The following is a 22,046-nucleotide window of genomic DNA, read 5'->3' on the forward strand; positions in this document are numbered from 1 at the left end:
TTTAAAACACCTTTGATTAAATATCTGCTTATAAATATAGTTTCCAAGATTAACACGCTGTTGTAAACTTTCTAACATAGGTATGAAGTAAGTTGCGAGTTTTCGCCAGTTATTTCACAATAGTTTTCGACAACCCGTAATCTGCAACAGTTAACAGCGATAATAATATTATTGACGTTAGTTTGATTTAGAATTTATTTTTATAATTTTTGTGCATTAAGTATTGGATTTGCATAGTTGCAAGGTGAGTTTTACACGTAGACGAAATAAGTTATTATGCATTAAATAAGTAAGTTAGTAGTAAGGGTTGAATCTGGCATGAAGTAGGTAAAGTTTGAGGGCGGGTGTTGGAACTGGCATTACTGGCGGGTAAAGGTCGCGGCTCCGCGCCGCTGTGTTCGTTATTGGGTAAGTTTGGCGTTTGCCGGCTCCTCACGGAATGAACTTTAGTACTTACCCAGCGGTGTTCGCGATAAAATCTGCCTTGATATTGATTTTGGGCAAGGTGTTTTGTTAACTCGTCACTTAATTTTTCACTCTTGGAAACTAGGCCAGTGTCTTTCACATTTACCGTTACAGTTTTTAAAGTCACTCAGTTAAGAAAACAAAATATACTTAAATACAACATATTAAATAATAATTTTAATGCGACTTGTAATTGTTTTAAAACATCATCAACGTTTTAAAATTAGCTTTTTAATCGTATGGCATAAATACAATAATAGGCAATGAATTATATGAACATTATTCAGTAGTACAGTCGCTATCAGATATATCGGAGCGGCCGAGGCGCTCACAAATATCTTAACACGCCTATATTGTCAAGGCGTTAGAGTGCGTGTTCAGATATTTTTGAGCACCTTGGCCGCTCCGATATATGGCGACTGATGGCGACTGTACATAGGTATTTGTTAGGTTAATATTGAAACCTATGTCACCCGAGGTCGAGATACAACCCGAAAGGTAGGTACCTCATTCATCAAGATCGGCTCAGTCAGAAGTTTTAACGCTTCATTGAAAAACAGGAAATAAGAATATCACGCATATTTTCTCTCGCATACTTGATCAAAAGCATAGATTGAAATTAATTAATATTTCATTGTATTCTTAACATACCTATATTTTTACGTTTACTTTCTCAAAAATGTGATGTATAATGTATAAGTACATCATTCGTTCAAGCAAAGATAGATATAACTCCGTAATAGATGGATACAGTCTAAGGAAAAAACGTGCCTCGAAAATCAAGAAAATTTCTCGATCAGATGGCGCCACTACCTTTGGCCTACTCTCGTAGAGATGGCGTTGACGGTTTCGTTTGTTATTTAACAATTTTAACGCATATCAGTGTAAGAACATGGGTCAAAAAATGAAAATCATATAAAAATAATTAATATAATAAATGCAAATAAAAAAAATCATTTATCCGTATACCGTATATAAATAAATTTTTGATATTTTTATTTTTAGTTTTAATCGTGTGTCGATAGACGGCAGCGAACTTACTGTGGTTACAAAATTTACTATGACAGTACCGCTCCATCTTATTATATCCTCTTTGGTTCAAGCTAGCTAATAAAAAACCGACCAAGTACGTGACGACCATGTGTCGACACTGTTCTGTACCTTTATACTAGTTTATACAATACAAAAAGGTATACGAGCAAAAACAGCGTATTCTACGCAGTACAAAAAAGGCTCGATGTTTTTTGAAATAACCAACCAATTTTTGCATGCCCGGTTCAAAAGGGGAGAATATTTTTGACTTACGGAGCGATTATTTCCAAAAGTGTTCATTGAATAAAAAAACGCTCCTAGCAACCAAATGATGTGCCACACGCCACACGTTAATATTTAATACCTAAAAAAAATTTTTTAGTTTTATAGTTACATGTATGGAACTATAAGTAACGCCCCCTAAAATATATTTTTATAAATTTTAACTACTAAACTACGTATCGGATCACAATATACACCTACATTTTATTGAAATATATCTTATAGTCTTAGAGTATAAGGGCTGTGATGTACCTGGTAACAGACAGACAGACGGACATGATGAAACTTTTTTGCCATTTTGGCTTGACTTCGGAACCCTAAAATAGAGCATGGATTGAAATTAATAAATCCTACAGTGTTAAGTTTTAGACGAATATACCTATTTTTTATGGTTCCGTACCTCAAAAGGAAAGAACGGAACCCTTATAGGATCACTCGTGCGTCTGTCTGTTTGTCTGTCTGTCACAGCCTATTTTCTCCGAAACTACTGGACCAATTAAGTTGAAATTTGGTATACATATGTAAGTTTGTGATCCAAAGATGGACATGTAACATAAAGAAATTAATTTTAAACATGGGAGCCACTTTTGGGGGGTAAATGAGAAAATTAAATAATAAAGTTTTTCAAACTACATCGTGTTACATATCAAATGAAAGAGCTTATTGTAAGTATCTCAAGTACATACTTTTTATAATTTTAGGATAACAGTTTAGAAGTTATTCAAGAAAATAGGCAAAAAATGACCACCCCCCCCTTTATCTCCGAAACTACTGGGTTTAAAATTCTAAAAAAAATACACAAAATAGTTCTTTACCTATAGATTACAGGAAAACCTATTAGACATTTGCAGTCAAGCGTGAGTCGGACTTAATTTCTTATGTTTTGATCCGACCCCTACGGGTAATACGAGTTTTTTTAACCGACTTCAAGATTTGAAAAGGAGGAGGTTCTCAATTCGGGTGTTTTTTTTTTGTTTTTTTTTTTAAATGTTTGTTACTCTATAACTCCGTCATTTCTGGACCGATTTTGAAAATTATTTTTTTGATTGTAAGTATATATATACAGATTAGTCCCGTTTTTGTCAAAACGCAGTTCTCATGATGGGATCTATGAGGATTCGAGGGAACTCCTCAAATGTTAAAGGCATATATATAGTGATTTTAGTATTTTCATCAACAAATCAAGCATTTACGTTTAAAAAAGTGACATTTGATGAAGTGGAACTGCTGATGATGATCAGAACGGAACTCTTCAATGACGCATAGTTCACGTTTGGCGATTTGTCCTCTTCGTTATGTTTGTTTAGCAAGTTAGGTTTTCAAGACACATTATTGTCAAGCTCGAGTTCTGATGATGGGATCCATGAGGAATCGTGGGAACTCCTCAAATGTGAAAGGCATACATATAGTGATTTTTGTATTTTTATCAACAAATCCAGCATTTCCATTTAAAAAGTGACATTTGATTAAGTGGCGCTGCTGATGATGATCTGAAATATCAGAATGGAACTCTTTAATGACGCATAGTCCACGGTTGGCGATTTGTCTTCTGTTTTATGTTTGTTAAGCAAGTTAAGTTTTCAAGACACATTTTTGTCAAGCTCGAGTTCTGATGATGGGATCCATTAGGAACCGAGGGAACTCCTCAAATGTGAATGGCATACATGCAGTGATTTTTGTATTTTCATCAACAAATCCAGCATTTAATTTAAAAAAAGTGACATTTGATGAAGTGGAACTGCTGATGATGATCAGAGTGGAACTCTTCAACGGCATATAGTTCACGTTTAGCGATTTATTCTCTTCGTTATGGACCCAAACCCAAACTTGGACCTGGACTTTTTTTTGAACTGCGATCCTCGCAGAACCGATCTGTTTATTTGTTTATTTAACCAACTTACATTTACAGCAGGTTGCCAAACATGAAAGTTATAGGTCACAGTACAAAAATATAAAATTATTAATAACATATTTAAAAATAACATTTTGTTAAATTATTTGATAAACACATTACAAATTTATAGGTAGGTGTCAATTTAAATTTTAATATACATTAATTTTAGTACACATTTCGACGTAGGTAATATACACAACAAGTTATCTAATACTGTATTGTGGTAGAAGTGTTAATTGACTCCAAATAGCGAGTGGCTGTGGCCAGAAGTCTCGACTCCGACTGCGAGAACAAGTCCAGGGTTGGGTCAAAGAGCAGTATATTGTTGATGTCGTTCAGGGCCACGTACAGAGGAGAGTTGCTTAGATTCATTTTGGCGTAAGGGACCAGGAACAGCGGCCGTCGGCGTGGACGGAGTGAACCTCTTATGAGTAGTGGTACTTTAAGCGATACAAATTGCAATAAGTAAGGATTAGACAATGTGCCTCGTATCAGTTTAAAGAAATATTTTACCATAGCAAGTCGTCTACGCATTTCAAGGCCTTGGTAGGATACCATTCCTAGTACAAACAGTGTCGGGTACAAGTACAGATAGAAGCCATGTATTTTATAGTAGAGGTAACGGACAAATGATTTTTGAACTCTTTCAACTAAGGTTACATGATTTTGATAATGCGGAGGTTAGGTTAGAACTTTGACCCTTACAGTAACGAAATGCTATCAGAACATTGGGTTAGGTTAGGTTAGAACTGTGACGCACGCGAAGACTCGGCCCAGCACACACTGGCTGAGTGCCCGGTCTGGGGCGTCGAAAGAGAGGAGGTGATTGCCCGTGTTGGGCAAGATCTGTCGTTGCCAGCCATAGTGCAGGCTATGCTGTCTGGTGAAGAGGTGTGGCAGACGATGCTGGATTATTCAGAGCACGTCATGGCCAAAAAGGAGGCGGCCGAGCGTGAGCGCGAAATCCAGGTTGAGGCTGACCCAATGCGCCGCCCTAGAACCAGACGCAGGCGTGCTGCGCACGACAGACGCTTGCCACCTTAACATCGACCTCCGGGTGGCAGACACGGGGGCGTCTGTCACCCATAGGGAAGAGGTCCTCGGGTTGGAAGGCATGTCAAGTGTTCGGACATGCCCTTAATGGTGGTTTCGGGCAAACATCCGCCCGGTGATGGGCCCTAACGGGCAGCTGCTGGTGGGGTTGCGGATGAGTGACGCCGCGTGCCCGTGACTCCACCCCAAAGGCAGAGAGACGAACACCCCAGGTTTTTTAGTGAGTAGAAATCTCACATATCCTCAGTGCCTCCCCCTGGCGCTGGGGAATCTTTCGAAGATTTTTCCTGGGCAAAAAAAAAAAAAAGGTTAGAACTGTGACCCTTACAGAAACGAAATGCTTCTAGAAAAGTGGGTGGTTTTACCTCCTTTTAGTTAGGCAAAAGATGCTGTCTTTTTCATTTCATTGTCTGGAGTGCACCATCAACAATAAGTAACCTTTCAACGGCATCCCCCATTGAAGTCGGTTTTTTTTTTCTTAAAAATTATTTAAAGACAATTCACTTACGTTTCACATAAAAAAATGCACTGTTAAAAATAGTGTAATGTACGGAACCCTTGGAACGCGAGTCCGACTCGCACTTGGCCGGTTTTTTTATGCAAGCATTTCTTGGATAAGCATCACTTCTTACCAAAATGGCCCTAACGATGCCAAATTGTATGCTGCTGGGTTGTGTACGTAGTAACTATTTATTAATCTGTGGTTGTGTGATCACCTGATCACCTGATCACAAAGCTCCTTCGGCCACCTTTGGTTGCCATTAAAATTAAATTAAATTAAAATAGGTTAAATAGGTTAAATTATTATTAAAATAGGTTGAGTGGATTGTGAGCGTCGGTAGGTACGTGTTCTATCCGCTGTTTATCTTCCCCACGTGTTTTATTCACATTACTGAATCAACTGAACATTATCAACTACCGGAACTGAAGATAGGGAAAAACAGAAAGCAAAAGTATTCAGTCAGTCTTTCAAGTGGGCATAAAAACACTATGGATGGATTACGTCATGATTACGCACTGATTTTATTTTATATTCTGACAGTTTTAATTCGCATTGATTGTGGACTCATTATAATGACGTAAGTGCCCAACCTACCGCAACAAAATAAAAACAATACAACACAATAGCAGTTAATTCAAATTCCTTTTGTATTAAGTATAAGTAAAAACGTCTGAAAACGATATCGAAATTCTTAGAAAAAAGGAAAAGTGGTCTCGGACGAGACAGTGAGTTTTACACTTCCTTTATTATTTCTAAGCATTGTAATTCAAAATCGTCAATTAAATTTTGCGAATAGGGAGTATTACTGCAATGCTCTACCGCCAGAGTGCAGCACTAGTGTACATACTAAACCATAGAATAACTTATACATAGTAAGTACTGTACAAGGCATTAAACAGTTTTTTGACAAGTTTTCATTATGACATTTAACACATTTGACAGCAGAGAGACGTAGATAATGAGCACGACGCGACGGAGTAAATAAGAGATCCTATTAGAGACGATGTACTCTAGTGCTTGCTAAAATAGTCTCAAGTAAAGAAGTCACAAAGATAAGAAGAAACATGATAAGTAGCCTTATCACGACTGCCTTAGCAGTGTGAAACTTTCACATTTGCTGTCGTCTGCATTACTTCCTTTCTTTCTCTTCCGTCAGTGTCCAACTGGTAGTAGCCGAACAGGTCTGGTCACTTTGATACGACTCGGCGATTGAACTCCAAAGATAATGGTAGGGTAAGATTGAAGTAGTTCGGGGACGCCAAAAAAGTCAATACCGTCAACCGGGGTGAATAGGTATGGCTGGGGTGAATAGGGACAAAACTTAAGATGTGAGACAATTTCTTAAAAAATACCCACGCATTGTATCATTCGAGTGAAAATAACAGTAGATTCTGTATGATACGAGTTGTGTATGTATTTGTGAAAGAAATTGTCAGGTATCATAATCATAATAATAATATCGTTTATTGCACCATGGTAAAAAGTTGTTACAAAAAAATACAGAGTATATAAATATCACATGGACCCCAGAAGGGTGTTGCAAACATTTTCTTAAGCTAAGTATTAATAAGTTTACTTACGTACTAACTTTGGAACATTAACAAGCCTTATAATAGCGGTATATCAAAATTATATTAATTACTTATGAAAAATATCATCTAGGAATTCTGTGGCTGAGTAGTATGCTTTTTCTGCAAGGAATGATTTCAACTTTTTTTCGTATGTCGCGTCTCTTTCCTCTGCTTTTATATGGTTTGGGATGTGATTATAATATTTTACTGCTGCATAATGAGGGCTTTTCCGATATATTTCTAGATTTGGGACAGGTTGCTCAAGCTTATATTTTAGTCTTTTGTTTGGTAGCTCTCTGAATAAGTTAATATTTTTCCTTACATACATGCCCAATTCAAAAATATATATAGATGGTAGAGTATGCCAAGTTTAATAAAATGAGGTTTGCAACTATCCCTATTTCGAATTCCCATTAATACACGAATGCATTTTTTTTGCATCACAAATAAGTCGTGTGCATCAGTACTGTTACCCCATGTTAAGATCCCATATCGTAACCATGAATTTGCAAAGGCGTAGTAGGCAGTTAGAGCTGTTGTTAAATTTGTGGTTTTGCGAAGCGTAAAAAGTCCATATAGAAACTGGGATATCTTAGTTTTAGTGCATGTTAAGTGTGTTTTAAAATTAATATTGTTATCAAGGGTAATACCTAAGAGTTTGAAATTATCTACTTCCTCAATATCTGTTCTGTTAAGTGACAGTTTTAATTGTAATGGTGTTCTTTGATATGGATAAAATTGCATTAATATTGTTTTATTTGAGTTTATTGTGAGATTATGGTCGCGCATCCACTGGTTAATATTATTTAAGGTATGAGCGAGCTTTACGTTGTAGTTTTCATTTCTATTAAAACTAAAAAGGAGGGAGACGTCATCTGCAAATAATGTACATTTGGCATCAATTTCTTTCGGTAGGTCATTAACATATAGCAGAAATAAAAGACAGCCTAAAACACTGCCCTGTGGGATTGAGCCTTTTGTTTCTGTAATGTCAGACCGAACTGTTTCTAATTCATGACTGGATGGATTTAGGTAGTCTATCTGAACAAGCTGCGTTCGGTTTTCCAGGTAAGATTTGAACCAGTTATAAGCTATGCCTCTAATTCCTGACCCGTATAGCTTATTTAGCATAATCTCATGAGAAACTTTATCATATGCTTTTGTAAGATCTAAGAGTAATCCGACGGCCAGGCGTTTGTTATTTATGGTTTCCATGATTTCTTGTGTGTAGTTGGTTAGGGCAAGGGCAGTTGAACGATTTTTTCTAAAGCCATATTGTCTGTCGTCCAGTACCTCATTTTTTTCCAGAAAATTGTAGACACGGTTGCACATACATTTTTCGAATATTTTAGAAAGGGTGGGTAAGAGAGCTATGGGCCGATAGTTGTTAGTGTCCAGAGTACTACCTTTTTTATGTATAGGTTTTATAATTGATATTTTAAGTTGCTGTGGGAACACCCCTTCATTAAAAGACTGATTAATTAATATACACAGTGGTGTTGCAAGTTCGGTGGCACACAATCTGATTAATGTTGAAGGGATATCGTCAATTCCTGTGCTATGTGTGTTTTTAAGTCCGTGTATAAGTTTAAAAACCTCAAGCTCAGAGACAGGATACCAGAACATAGATGTAGTAACTGGAGTACGAACTGGACGACCACGTGGGGCGACTTGAGGATGGTCGTCGTGAGTATCTTGACTATGGTAAACTGAAGCAAAAAAATTATTGAAGGTATTTGCTATGAGGTTAGGGTTATCTGTTGTAATATTTTGTGACTTGACCGTAATTTTTAGGTTTTTCTTCACTTTTACATTATTTTTTAAGTTATTTATAATTTTCCATATTGTAGCCGTTTTATTGACTGATTTTTGCATTTCATGTATGTAGTTTAATCTTTTTGATTTTAGTACCGTCTTTTTCAAAATGCTTGTGTATTGCTTGTAATGTGTTTTAAGAATGGAGCTATTTGATTTACAAGCATTTATTTTTAATAATCTTTTATTTTTACAAGATATTTTAAGTCCTCGGGTAAGCCATGTTTTTTTTTTGTTTTCTTTTAACAGTTAGGCGTGTAATGGGGATTGTATCGTTTAATATTTTGCTTAAAATTTCGGCTAAAGTATTGTAGTTATCATTTATATTATTACAGGTAAGTACTTGGGTCCAGTTGATTTTTGCGAGTTCATTTTTAAACGACAATTGGTTTTCCAGATTATGGATTCTTTTATGTGTTATATAAGATTTATTAGGTCTGTTTATGTCCTTGTACGATTGAATCTGAAATTCGCAAATAATGCTTGTGTGATCGGATAGCCCGTAGTCTTTGATTAAAGTATCGTACGAATTATTGTTAGTAAAAACCAGATCGATACAAGTGGCAGAGTTCAATGTTGTTCGCGTTGGTTCTTTGATTATTTCTAGCAGATTAAGAGTCAGCATAAGATCAGAAAGGCGCCGAGAATATTTAGATTTTTGTTGCATATTAATGTTGAAATCACCTATCACAATATTTTTATTCTGTTCTTTGTGTTTAATATTTTCTAATATGGTTTCCATACAGTTAAAAAATATTTCAATATCTCTATTAGGTCCATAGATGCATAAAAGTATAGTGTTTAGCTTGGGTAATTCAATACAACAGCATTCAAATACAAATTCAGTCGATAATTTGTTAATGTCATTCCTTACAACGTATTCTATTCCATTTCGAACCAAAATGCAAGTTCCTCCTCCACTGTGTTCGCTTCGGCTAAAATCTGTGGCTACCTCATATTCCGGTATATCAACTAGATCAAGTTGTAATGACTTCATCCAGGTTTCCGTTAAGCAAAGCGCATCAAAGCAATGATCTTCTAAAAAACTCTCTAAAATGTGTGTTTTATTATTGAGGCTCTGCATGTTTTGAAATAAGACAGAAAAGTTTTTGTTAGTGACGAAAATTATTCCTACTGTTGTCATTTATCAACTGAGAGCTCTCAGGGATAGAGTGCGACGATGCACTCGTGTGGGCATTGTTAGATTGCTGAGTTATCCGTGAGCTTTTGGTGCAGTCGGCAGAGCTTGTGTTCATCAGAGAGAGGGGGCTGAGGCTTCGAACAGATGCACAGTGTTGTCCATGTTCGATTATCGGAGATGGTAAGTATTCGCAACCATTTATAAATACTCTGTCTTGCTTTACTATCGGGTGCAGACCGCGCTTACGCGCGTCTCTGATGGTATCCCTGAGTGCTTGTCTTTTTTCAGTTCCTGTGTGTTCAAAAAATCTGAGATTGCGAGGCCTGTGTTCTTAAAAATATGTTTGTTATGTAAAATGTAGTTTTTCATACGTTTACTTATTAGTTCTATCTGAACAGGCCGTCGGTATCCACGCTTTCCTATTCTTTTCAAGTCCTCAATAAATGCATTGATATCTGTGCTCAAGAATTCACGAAACACATTGGTTACACGCTGTATAAGTACGTGCCAATTTTCCTCTGGGTACTCATCCAAACCGTAAAGTACTATTGTTTTATTTAGGCAACTTTCATTAGTAGTTTTTCGTTCTTTTTCTTCAACCTTGTTTTTAAGTTCATTTAACTCGGTCCGAAATTTCAAATTTTTCATATTCTAATTTTTTATCAGTTCGCTCGTTGCATTAATGCTCTGTTGCAGTCGTCTTTGTTCCAGGGTCAACGTAGATGCGTTATGAGATATGTCTTGTTTGAGATCGTTTATTTTTGAAGTAAACTCGTACATAATTGAATGTACGTCGAGGTACATAATTGAATGTCAGTCACATTTTAAGTTTTGTCCCTATTCACCCCGGTTGATGGTATCTAGTATAACTTTGCCTTTTTATCTTACCAGGGGGAGTAATTCCGCTCCACTCCACTCTTCCATATTAGTGCGATAGAGAGACAGATAGCGTTTCGTTGTCATGGCGTAAAGGATTGTGATCTTGGCTAGGCCCCCAGGAAATCAAAGAACTTGCATACGCTTCTTGCATTAGGTAGATAGAAACGACCTTAGATAACTGCAGTAACAAAAATTAATCTTAAAAAAAAGTAAAACCGACTTCAAACGGGAAAAAATAAAATGTTATCTCGTTTTATATGCGCTAGCAAACTGATTTTGAAGTCTGTGCCCTGGTATAGTTTGATAAGATCAAAAGAACCAGTATTGTAACTATTTAGCTTGGCACCGACTTCTAGCGTATCAGTTTACTAGCGCATATAAAACGAGATGATATTTTATTTTTTCCCGTTTGAAGTCGGTTTTACTTTGTTTTAAAGATTAATTCTATTTTTCATTTTTAGTGTTTCTTCATCTGTCTGGCACTAAACATTTTTGCACTTCGGATAAGGTTCAAGGTCTGGATCTAAGCTATCAAGATTTGAGGAATTGGACCTCATGGATCAGAACTAGACCTTAACACAAATGTTCCTTCAGAACTTACTTGTGCTTAACAAATATAACGAAGAGGACTTAAATCGCCAAAATTTAAATATGCGTTGTTAAAGAGTCCCGTTCTGGTCATCATCAGTATTTCCACTTCATCAAATGGTACTGTTTTGGATGATAGTGCTTGGTTTGTTGATGAAAATACTAAAACCGGTATATGTATGCCTATAAGATTTGAAGAGTTCCCTGGATTCCTAATGGATCCCTTTATCAAAACTGGGTTTTTACAAAAACGGGACCAATTAGGGACTATATACATTCCTACAGAAAAATAATTTTCCAAATCGGCTCAGAAATGACGGAGATCTGAGGTAACATAAGTACATGTCACCGTAACATTGTAAAACTCGTTAGATTATAATCTAACTAGCGAGATTGTAAACTATCGAAAGATTGTGTACCGTAACATACGGCTTACAATTTCACGTCGGTAAATTGAGTAAAAGAGAAGGAGGGATGGTCAGGAGTTGGGATGTTAGAAAGGTAGTTGAGAGTTTCAGATTTTGTTGGGCCAGAAAAAGCGGCAGAAGTAGAAAAGTGCTGATTCAGTAGATCAAAATCAATATCTGTGCTAATAGAATTTTGTGTAGATTTCCCAACTCCCAATGACCTAAGAGATCTCCAGACTTTAGCAGGATCACCATTCTCGACAGACCTATGGATATAACGCCTCTGGGCATCACGACACACAGTACTACATCTATTTCGTAATGTATGGTACCTGCATTTGTTTTTTTCAGACGGGTTACCTTTATATTTTGACTTAGCCAGATTTTTCTTAGATATCAGTGACTTAATATCCTCAATCCTCACTCCTATATGTACCTATCTACGGGTATGTATAAAATGGAAAGCTGGAACTTTATTGTGAAAGTTTCCATGAGAAAGGGTAGGTAATCACTATCTTTCGTGATCGTTGTTACCTGGGTGAATCAACTTTTAGAACACTGATTTCGTGTTTTAAACTCCCTAAATTAACAACTTTATCAGATAAAAGTTACATTTTGTACGGTAACGCAGCAGAAATATACAAAAATGGTGTGTCCCTGATTTTTGTATGGGAGAAAACTTTTTTAAACATTAATCAAAACGGTCCTAAAGGTTTCCCTTTGATTGTGCTTAACGAAATTGATTTAGATTGAAACATTGGTCAAATAGCATACCCAGTTTGATGGAAGCAATTTAGATAGTGTGGAAGGCAACCACATGGATCGATAAGAAAATTTAAACACTTAGTGTAATCAAACCAAATTATGTACTTGTATTACCTACTCCGCAATCACTATCACTCGCGTCTGTCTGTATGTTTGTGTGTCTGTATGTTCGCGATAAACTCAAAAACTACGTTTTCACCTATGAATAGAGTGATTATTGAGGAAGATTTAAGTGTATAATTTGTTAAGGTTTTGTGTAACCCGTGCGAAGCCTGGGCGGGTCGCTAGTCAAATATAATATTATTTAATTTATAGTGTAAGCACTTATAAGGCATGTAGGTTTGGGGTAAGTGCAAATCACATCACATACCTTCCGACCCGACTTTTCTTGGCTTCCATATCACACTTACTCGCGAACATTTAACGCGACAGGATGTTCGTAAAATTTTATTATTTAAAGGCATTTCCAGACAAAGATTTTCCGCACTTTTGCAATGATTCTCAAAAAGTCAAAAACGGCCATTCTTAAGAGGATAATGGACGACCGCTTCTCCATACAGACGTACCTAGTCCCGATTTTCCTCTCTGAATATCCTCTTAAGAATGGCCGCCATTTCCCTGTGTTAGTAAGTAAATAAAAAAATATCAATTACGTACAAACTTAACTATAAACTTTTTTTAGGAACCCTTATAGTTTCGTCATGTCCGTCTGTCTGGTTGTCTGTCTGTCTGTCCGAGGCTTTGCTCCGTGATCGTTAATGCTAGAAAGCTGCATTTTGGCATGAATATACATATATAAATCAATAAACCCGACAGTCGTACAATAAAATATAAAATAATATATTTAGGTACCTCCCCTACACGTAAAGTGGGGTGTATTGTTTTTCCTTCAACCCTACAGCGTGGGGTATCGTTGGATAGTTCTTTTAAAACGAATTCAACAAATATTTTTTGATAGTGAATATTTTCGAAAATAATCACTCCAAAAGAAAAAAAAAGGTGTCCCCTCTAACTTTTGAACCATGGGTCCAAAAAATATGAAAAAATCGTAGAAATAGGGCTTAAGAAAGACATTAAATGAAAACTATAGCGAACATGATCAAGTTAGCCGTTTTAGTTATCGCAAAAAGTCTCCCCTTCATAGTATAAAGTCGTAGGTACAGCCACAGTTCAAACGTTATTACGACATTAAGCGCCATTTGCACCATCCCACTAACCCGGGGTTAAGCAGTTAAACCGTTAACTCAGTGTCAAATTGTACTGGTAACCATGGTAACTCTACGTTTAACCGGTTAACTCCGGGTTAGTGAATGGTACAAGTGGCCCTAAATGGGGTTTTAAAGTTATTTGGCATTATTCATGTAAATAAAGTAAAATGTACGGCTTTTTATACCTAAAACCAGCAATTTCATCTTTTCATTTCAGTAGGTAAATCAAATGAAAAGATGAAAAAACGCAATGTTGTTTGTGAACGTCAGCAGACCAATATTACTTTCCAGATTAAAAAGCAACGGAAAAAAGTTGATGGGATTGGGTTGCAATCGAAACTTCCCTTTTAAATACCAGGATAATCGCCTGTGCCTTGTCACTACGTAGGGTAGGTGTGTCAGGTTTCGTCCATTTGTAGGAGATGCCAACTGAAATGCGAAAAAAAATCTTAAAATAATCTTACTTAAAAGTGTTATATTTGTTTTTATTGCTCATATTGTTTATGACCTTAAATAATATTTTTAATACACTTGCTCAAAAAGTGCTACTTTACGTAGCTGTTTAGCGTACGGAAAGTTGGTTTTCACGAACTAGTGCTTTTCACTATTCCAATTTTTTTAAATTTATACTTGTTCCAATTCATGGCTACTTATTGATGAGTGTTAATATTAGTTTCCTTTAAACATCGTAACCAACATAAAAACCTACTGTTAATGTAAGAATACGAAAAATATACATATTTCATATTTGATTACTTACCTCTTCATCATTATAACACGTTTATTATTTAATATTGAAAATTGAAAAACCGTTCTTAATAAGTTGTCTGAATGGAACGGAATAGCTATGGAAGGTAGTATGTCAAAGAAGAGGCGTTTTTTTCTTACTCTAAGCTAAGTTTCCAAAGGCAACATTCGATATTGTTTTTATTCCTTACTTGTTGTTTTTCTTATTTTTTCGCAACTGTATTAAAAAACGTCGTTCGATACACGTGCGGAAATGTCATTCTTTACTCGTCCCGAGTCATGCCGCCCGCCTACGGCTCGGTACTCGTGGAGTCTTGACATACTTTCCACACTAGCATCGAAATGTACCTATTCCAAAGTAGTGTTATTTTAGTTTCCGTCCACCTATGAGCTTATTTTTGTCCACGTACGAGCTAGTTTCCAACCGTACCATCGTCCCCCGTCCCCGTCCATTACGAGTATTGCAGTGCACTGCATTATTATTTTAAAACTTTTTTCTTGGTTTTATGACCTCTGAAAGGCACGGATGCGAAGCTGCAACTAATCATTAGTCATTACATAGAACACATATAACAAAGTCGCTTCCTGCTGTCTGGATGGATGTCTGTCCCTATGTACAATATTCTTAGAGATCGAGACCTATCTCTAGAGACCGGAATTATTGTGGCATATTTGAACTGTCATAGGGAGTTCTCATTTATCGACTTCTGATACCCGTATACTTATCGACAAAATGTAGAACACAAAATATTAAAAAAGTTATAATAGTTAATGGATATTTGACTGTAAAAGAAGTAATTTAAGTAGATAATATGGATACTTATTTCTTTTATAAAGAAACTAATGGAATATTGGTTAGCGCTAAAACAGACTTTGAACGTGAAATTGAAAAACCACGGAATTGAAATAATTAAATGTGACACTATTAACTATTAAGTTTTCATTGATTTTATTGCACATCTCTATTTCGCATTTTCAACTACTCAAAAAATTATCTGGAAGAAATAGCTCTTTAGCGATAAGACCGCTTGTAATTTACCTCTACTTTAAATCATTTTAAATATGTTGTATTCTACATTGTATCGATACAGGTACAACGAGAGTCGATAAACGAGAAGTCCCTAATGACAATTCAAATTGCCACGAGAATTCCGGCCTCTGCGTGATATCTCAAATATTATTACAATGCATGTGCTCGAAAAGTGCGTTTCCTACGGAGCCATATCATGCGGAAAGTACTACTTTTCCGCACTAGTGCTTTTTGTTTTCAATATTTTTTTACAGTACATATGGCGCTACTTTCTCGCACTAGTGCGTAAAAGAGCACTTTTCCGCACTAGTGCTTTTTGTTTTCTATTTTTTTAATAATTAAACATTTTTCCATGATATGTTTTTTTATTTACTCGCACAATGCATGGTATAACATTGTATGATACACGTACGTAAAGATGATTTCCTTTCCGCACTTGTTGCATAAATAGCTATTGTGTAGGTACGACCCAATTTGCTCATACCTACTTTTTATTGGTCGCAATTTGCGAATATTCAACTATCTGTTTGTACACAGGTCTGTGCTCACTGCTAACGGAATAGTGTAACTAACGTGTGAAGTATTAATAATGGTTATAAAGATTTGTGTGTTAAGTAAGTTGGTTAAAAAGGTAATGTGAATAAGGTGTGAGAAGATGTCGAGCAGTCGCGAGCGCGAGGCCCGCGAGGGGCGCGGCAGCGGGCCCAGCCGCCCGGGCTCTAGCCTGTCGAGCTCGCACTCGCCGGTGGGAGGCCGCGGAGACTCCGTAAGTCTGCATTGCATGTGCTCCCTGCATGTTGTATGCTCTCTACCCTGTACCTTACACGGGTCATTCTCAGAGAGCTTGATTTTCGAGCGTCGGGTAAAATATCTTTATACCTAATCATCTATATTTTAGACTAGCCATTTTTTTGTGGATGTTGTATTAGTTTCATAGGGCCACACTAAAAGTTCTTAGAAATGGCTACTTAGAGATCATATAACAAAAAGAGGCATATTATTTATGAAAATATCTCTTTATAATTTTTTGAGGTATATGCCATTTAGTCGTTACTTGTGATTCAGGATTGCTGACAATTTGGAAATTGTACGTCGAGTGTTATTCCTATTTCGACCCAAGAATTTTTTCGTTTCACTATTTTTTAAATGATTTTCATCGTGTGCTCAGCCAACAACAGAGTTACAATATGCTTCAGTTATATTTTCATAATGAAGCCTAGTTCTCGTACTTCTGTTTATTCTTAAAATTACAAATTTAATCGCTTTTGTAGTTCTTAAACGAATGATCACAGAGAAGCAAAGCTTATACAAATAGAGAAGCATGTCATTAAAGAGCGCGACGTCAAAAGTTTACATCGCACAGTTGTGCGGTTAATAAAAAATACTGACAAAAAATTGTAATATCAGCAGTTTCTGACATCCCTCAGTATTCACATGACACTGTTAAAAGATTCTTGCATAAATATTTATGTGTAAAAAAAAACATTAATCCCGATGAGGTACCCCATGAATTTCATACAAAACCTCCGAGGACCTGAAATCGCCATACAAAAAGGCATTGGAAGAATAAGCTGTGTGCCCTTCAGGGTAATCTTATCCTAATGAAAATATGAAATATGATTGTAATATTATATAAATTAAATTTTTCATATCCACGGTCTCCCAACTCCATAACAATATTTCTAATCTCCATCTTCAATATCTCAACTCCATAAAAAAATGGGTTATTTAATGAACATGTGAACGAAACATATTTGTGAGACAAAGGTAAAGAAACGATGTATAAGGCTCAGTCATTCGCGTTTTACAAATATTAAAGCAATAAGAATAATATATTATTTACAATCAAGACGGAGTTGAGGCTGATAACAGCTTTTTACAACAGCATTGTAATCTGAGTTATTTGTAATCTGAGATAACATAATAATATTAGGTATTTGAAGATTTACTTAATGGGTAGTCTTCGTTTACAGCAGGAGTCGTATTAACACACTCATTATATGTATTGATGTTTTCGTCACTATTTTCACAATAGGTAATGTGACAGTAAGAAAGTGTGGCAAACGATAGCGCTCGTTGTTTAATGTTTGTTATAGGAGTAGCGCAGGGGAAATAATGGGGTTGGGGCGCGGGCGGCTGTTATCACGGTATTAATAAAAGACAGGCAGGATAGGTGCAGTCACCCGGATTATAGACTTGATTTAACTTAGGAGGGAGTCCAACTAGGGACCAAATCAAATTATTTTATGAAAAAAAAATATATTTAGGTAGTCACCCTACTATATTTAAATTATAAACAGAAATAGATATCATACACTAAAGAAAATGTGACCAAGTCCACTGGTGGCCGAGGCGGGAATCGAACCCGCGTCTTCAGCTTACGCGGCTAACGTCCTGACCACTAGACCACCCGGCCACGGCGGTACCCGTCCCAAATTCCCTGGTGTATGCTATCTTTGAAAGGCTAGGCGCCTTTGACCAACTTTAAGGGCGAGTAGTGTGTGCTCACACCTCCTATACGAAGAGTAGTATCCTCCTCCTATATTATTAGAGTTGTTCAAAGGCGCCTAGCCTTTCAAAGATAGCATACACCAGGGAATTTGGGACGGGTACGGAATTCAAGACCAAAAAATCTACCACAAGGGTGCCACTGCAATAAAATGTTAGTGCAATAGTATTTTCCTGTTTTACAAAAAAACACGCTAAAATAATTTATTTATTAGTAATTTTAATCCTATGATTTAAAGAAGTAATTGTATCAATTTATTATTACATAAATACAAACCGTCCTAGTAAAAACATAAACGTCCGTGATTTTTAGTCGCAAAGCTGATATTGTACTTGCAACACTTCGGGTATTTTAACTATAAAACTTTCGTGAGACTCAAACATATTAGAAAAATACGTACGTAATACGTGAGTGACCCGGTTTAAAATAATCTAATATATAGGTACTTCGGGTATTCATAACATTTGGTGCAATAATTTACGAACTGGAGTTAAGAACAAACTTAGATGTAATTTATAAATTTAAGTTATTATTTAACTCTAAATAAGCGTTCCCTTTTATCCCTTGATGTATTGGCATCTACATTTTTATCTTTGATGAAAAAAACACGAAGAGAAATAGTGAATTTATAAGTTCTTTAGAAATGTCTTGATGTTAGATGTCTATTAAAAATAAATAAGTCGGAGACAAAAGTTTGTACCATTTTTTTGACAAAAAAATCTTATTTGGGTGAATTGCAGAAAATATGTGGTATTTAGTGTCCCGTGAAAACACGGAGGATTAAACAATATATTTTGAGATTAAGACACATCGGAGTTATATTAATTTAATTAAAGTAATCCTTTTGATTCAGATAAAAACCACCTTATAGCAATTATAGCTGTTCTTTATTTATTTATTTCTGTGATGCATGCAGTAACTTCAGAACAATATAATCATGTCCCAATGTCGAGCGTATTTCTATCGAGGAAGTTTGTTATGATTCATATTAGTTTCTTAAAAGTTTAATTGTAAATTATTCAGGACTTATAAGTTCTTCTTTATGTTCAGTACGAATATATTTCCTTTTATTAGGAATAATATGTCATTTTGGTATTAATACATATTGTCCCAACTTATAGAACTTTCGTTACTCAGGGTTAGTTACGGAGGATTAATCCCAAAGATTGTTTACAATATTAGTAGAATTACTTCTCATTTGTCGGGCAACACAGTGGCACAACTGTCAAAACGTTAAACACAGCGACAGCCATTTTGTTTTTCCAACAAAGTGGCTCATGGATGGATGCGTGGTGTCAGTGGTTTAAAAATCTCAGAGTGATTAACGGTAAGTTTCCCTGGTAATACTTTGATTATCGTCCACAGTTTTATTCATAAACGATTGTTTTTACTCTGCTTCCTACAAATTTACAAGGTTTTAAATATATGACATGTTTGACGATAAATATTTTTTGAGGGTATGATTTCTCATACATCCTTCTCAGTTTCGTTATTTTTCGTTACGTAACGAAACTGATAAAATATATGGCTTAGACCATACAGTAAAACTTTGTGTCCTACCTACCTACTTAATTTCAAACAAAATACGATTAAAGTTGTAAATTTTTAATAAATTTATAATAAATATTATTGTTTGGAATTATAATGTTTCAGTAATAATTATTTTCTGTTTTTATGAAACCGAGCAACATATTTTTTTTCCATGTGTCCCACGCCTTACGTTATTATCAGTTTCGTTACATCAATTATCAGTTTCGTTTATTCTCAGTTTAGTAACGAAATCCAAAAAGTACATATTTTCTGCAATTCACCCATTTATCAATAGTGATGAAGCCAATATCAAGAAGCATATTGCAAAAAGGTTGGCGAAACCTGAAATGTTTACTTGACAGTGACATAAGTGACTTTGTCACTTTTGACTGTGACGTATCTGTCGTTGATTTTTTGGTCTTGAATTCCAGTTTTGAGATTAGTGGTTAGGACGTTAGCCGCGTAAGCTGAAGACGCGGGTTCGATTCCCGCCTCTAGGCCACCGGCGGACTTAGTCACATTTTCTTTAGTGTATGATATCTGTTTCAGTTTTGGAGGAATTCCTTAGGTTTATTAAATCTTTATTATTTCGATGCATCGTTACAGCTCTCAAGACGATTGAAATTATATATTTATATTATTATACCTATTGTATGGTATGGTCGTCCTCGTCCTTACTTTAAGCTACTAATACTCGTACAACAAAAGCTTCACCGCCGGCTTTACTTATGATACTCATAGTTCATAATGAATACCTATTCATAGGTAATGTGACTAACTGTTAAATACGGAATCCTAAAAATGGGTTAAGAAAATTGGAATTATGAGACTATCACAGCAGATTGAAGTAACTTTAGCTTAACTTAACCTTCCTTGATATGATAGCAGCTGCGTAACATTAATGAGTGTCGTTTGCTTCCAGAACAATCCACCCTTCGTTAACTCATAGGCAAATAGGTCAATTTTTATTTATTTTGTAGATAAAAAATAATATCTATAAAATATATTATCTATAAAACAAATAAAATCATTGGCAAACTGCACAAGCTAAATAGTGCAGTCTGCATCAAATGTAGCGTATGAAACAAAAGTGGTTAGGTAGCTTTAGATGCCTGAAGGTCAAACCGTGTTTTGTTTGAACAATGTTTGACAAAAAATGATTTTGGACAATTCAATTCAATTATTTATTTATAAAATAAAAATTTTACACGTCACATTTTCAAATTTACAATTATAATTTATATTCCATATAAAACAATAATTAGTATTAATAATAGTAGGTATTTATTTGGGCAATTTTACAATGGGCCCACGGTTAAAACGCGAATAATTCGCACAAACGATGGTTCGCTCAAAGTTTAGTCGGCAGTCGTGCATCGCCTAATATTTTTTCGCACGAACAATAGTTCCCACAAATGACATGTCGTACAATCGTACATCGCCTAATCATACTTCGCACTAACAATACTATATATGAGCGTGTGTCGCACTCCAGTAGCAAACCCCTGTAAGGGTACCTTGTCGACTAGAAAACCTAACCCCTAACTTACATAATACATAGATATCTACGTCACTATGTGTGCGGAGATTCTGCGTGAGCAGCTTCGAATATATTATGAAACAACACACATGACATGAGTAAAAGAGGTTACTTTGCTTAAAATGAAAGGCACAGCCGAGAGGGACTGTTGTGTTCAAAGGACCCTTAAGAATACAATGGAAATAATACAGACTAACCATAATGACCTTAATTACCAGTCTTTTATACCTATCATAAAAGCTTTAGACTTTGTTCAGAGGATCTTTTTAAAGATTTTTACATGTTATTCCAAGTTTTATAGCTATAGTTTGTCAAAGGGCTGTCTGATTTCAAACATACATAGAGATAATCATACTCTTTGTCTTATACTAGTACTAGCACCCAAAAGAAAAGGATGAGTATAGTATTTTTTTGTTCTTTTTTACTGACAATTTGGGTTGGTTTGACAATTGTGATAAACATAGTATTTTGTTATCTAATACATAACACATGCATAACACGAAATACATATATGAAAGATGCAAATAAGTACCTCAAGGACAGGCTATTATCCCTTGTTTGTGGTATTATCACTTGATTTATATGTTTATAACATTGTATTATTTATTAAAACATGGTTTACATATGGAAATATACACTGAAAATTATGCTCTGACAACTTAATAAATAATAGGCGTTACTAAAGCGCATTCACAAGGTTTTCAGTAATACATATAACTTTAGACACGCCTACCTATTACAAATAACACTATTGTATACCTATATAGTGCAAAGTACAGTATAATACATAAAACTCACTTTACACACACACAGTTACACTAAACTTTTCACACGCCATTTTACACAGTTCTCCAATTGCATTCATAAATTTCTTTTTAATACAGTTGCTCAAAAAGTGCTACTTTTCGTAGCTGTTTAGCGTGCGGAAAGTTGGTTTTCGCGAACTAGTGCTTTTTACTTTTCCAATTTTTTAAATTTTTACTTGTTCCAATTCATGACTACTTATTGATGAGTGTTAATATTAGTTTCCTTTAAACGTCGTAATCAACATAAAAACCTACTGTTAATGCATAGTTCATATTTTATTA

General features: G+C 35.6%; 1 protein-coding gene and 1 non-coding gene across 2 annotated transcripts in view; one reads left to right on the plus strand and one right to left on the minus strand.

Annotated features, from left to right (window-relative positions):
• Nucleotides 1–22,046, plus strand: part of LOC134754471 (uncharacterized) — a 169,613-nt gene that overhangs the window by 41,494 nt on the left and 106,073 nt on the right. The gene's annotated exons all lie outside the window — the stretch shown is intronic.
• Trnat-cgu (transfer RNA threonine (anticodon CGU)) lies at nucleotides 17,724–17,795 on the minus strand. The gene has a single exon. It is a non-coding gene; the product is annotated as a tRNA-Thr (tRNA).

This window comes from Cydia strobilella, chromosome Z (assembly GCF_947568885.1).
Source record: "Cydia strobilella chromosome Z, ilCydStro3.1, whole genome shotgun sequence".
In the NCBI taxonomy this organism is placed as follows: Eukaryota; Metazoa; Arthropoda; class Insecta; order Lepidoptera; family Tortricidae; genus Cydia; species Cydia strobilella.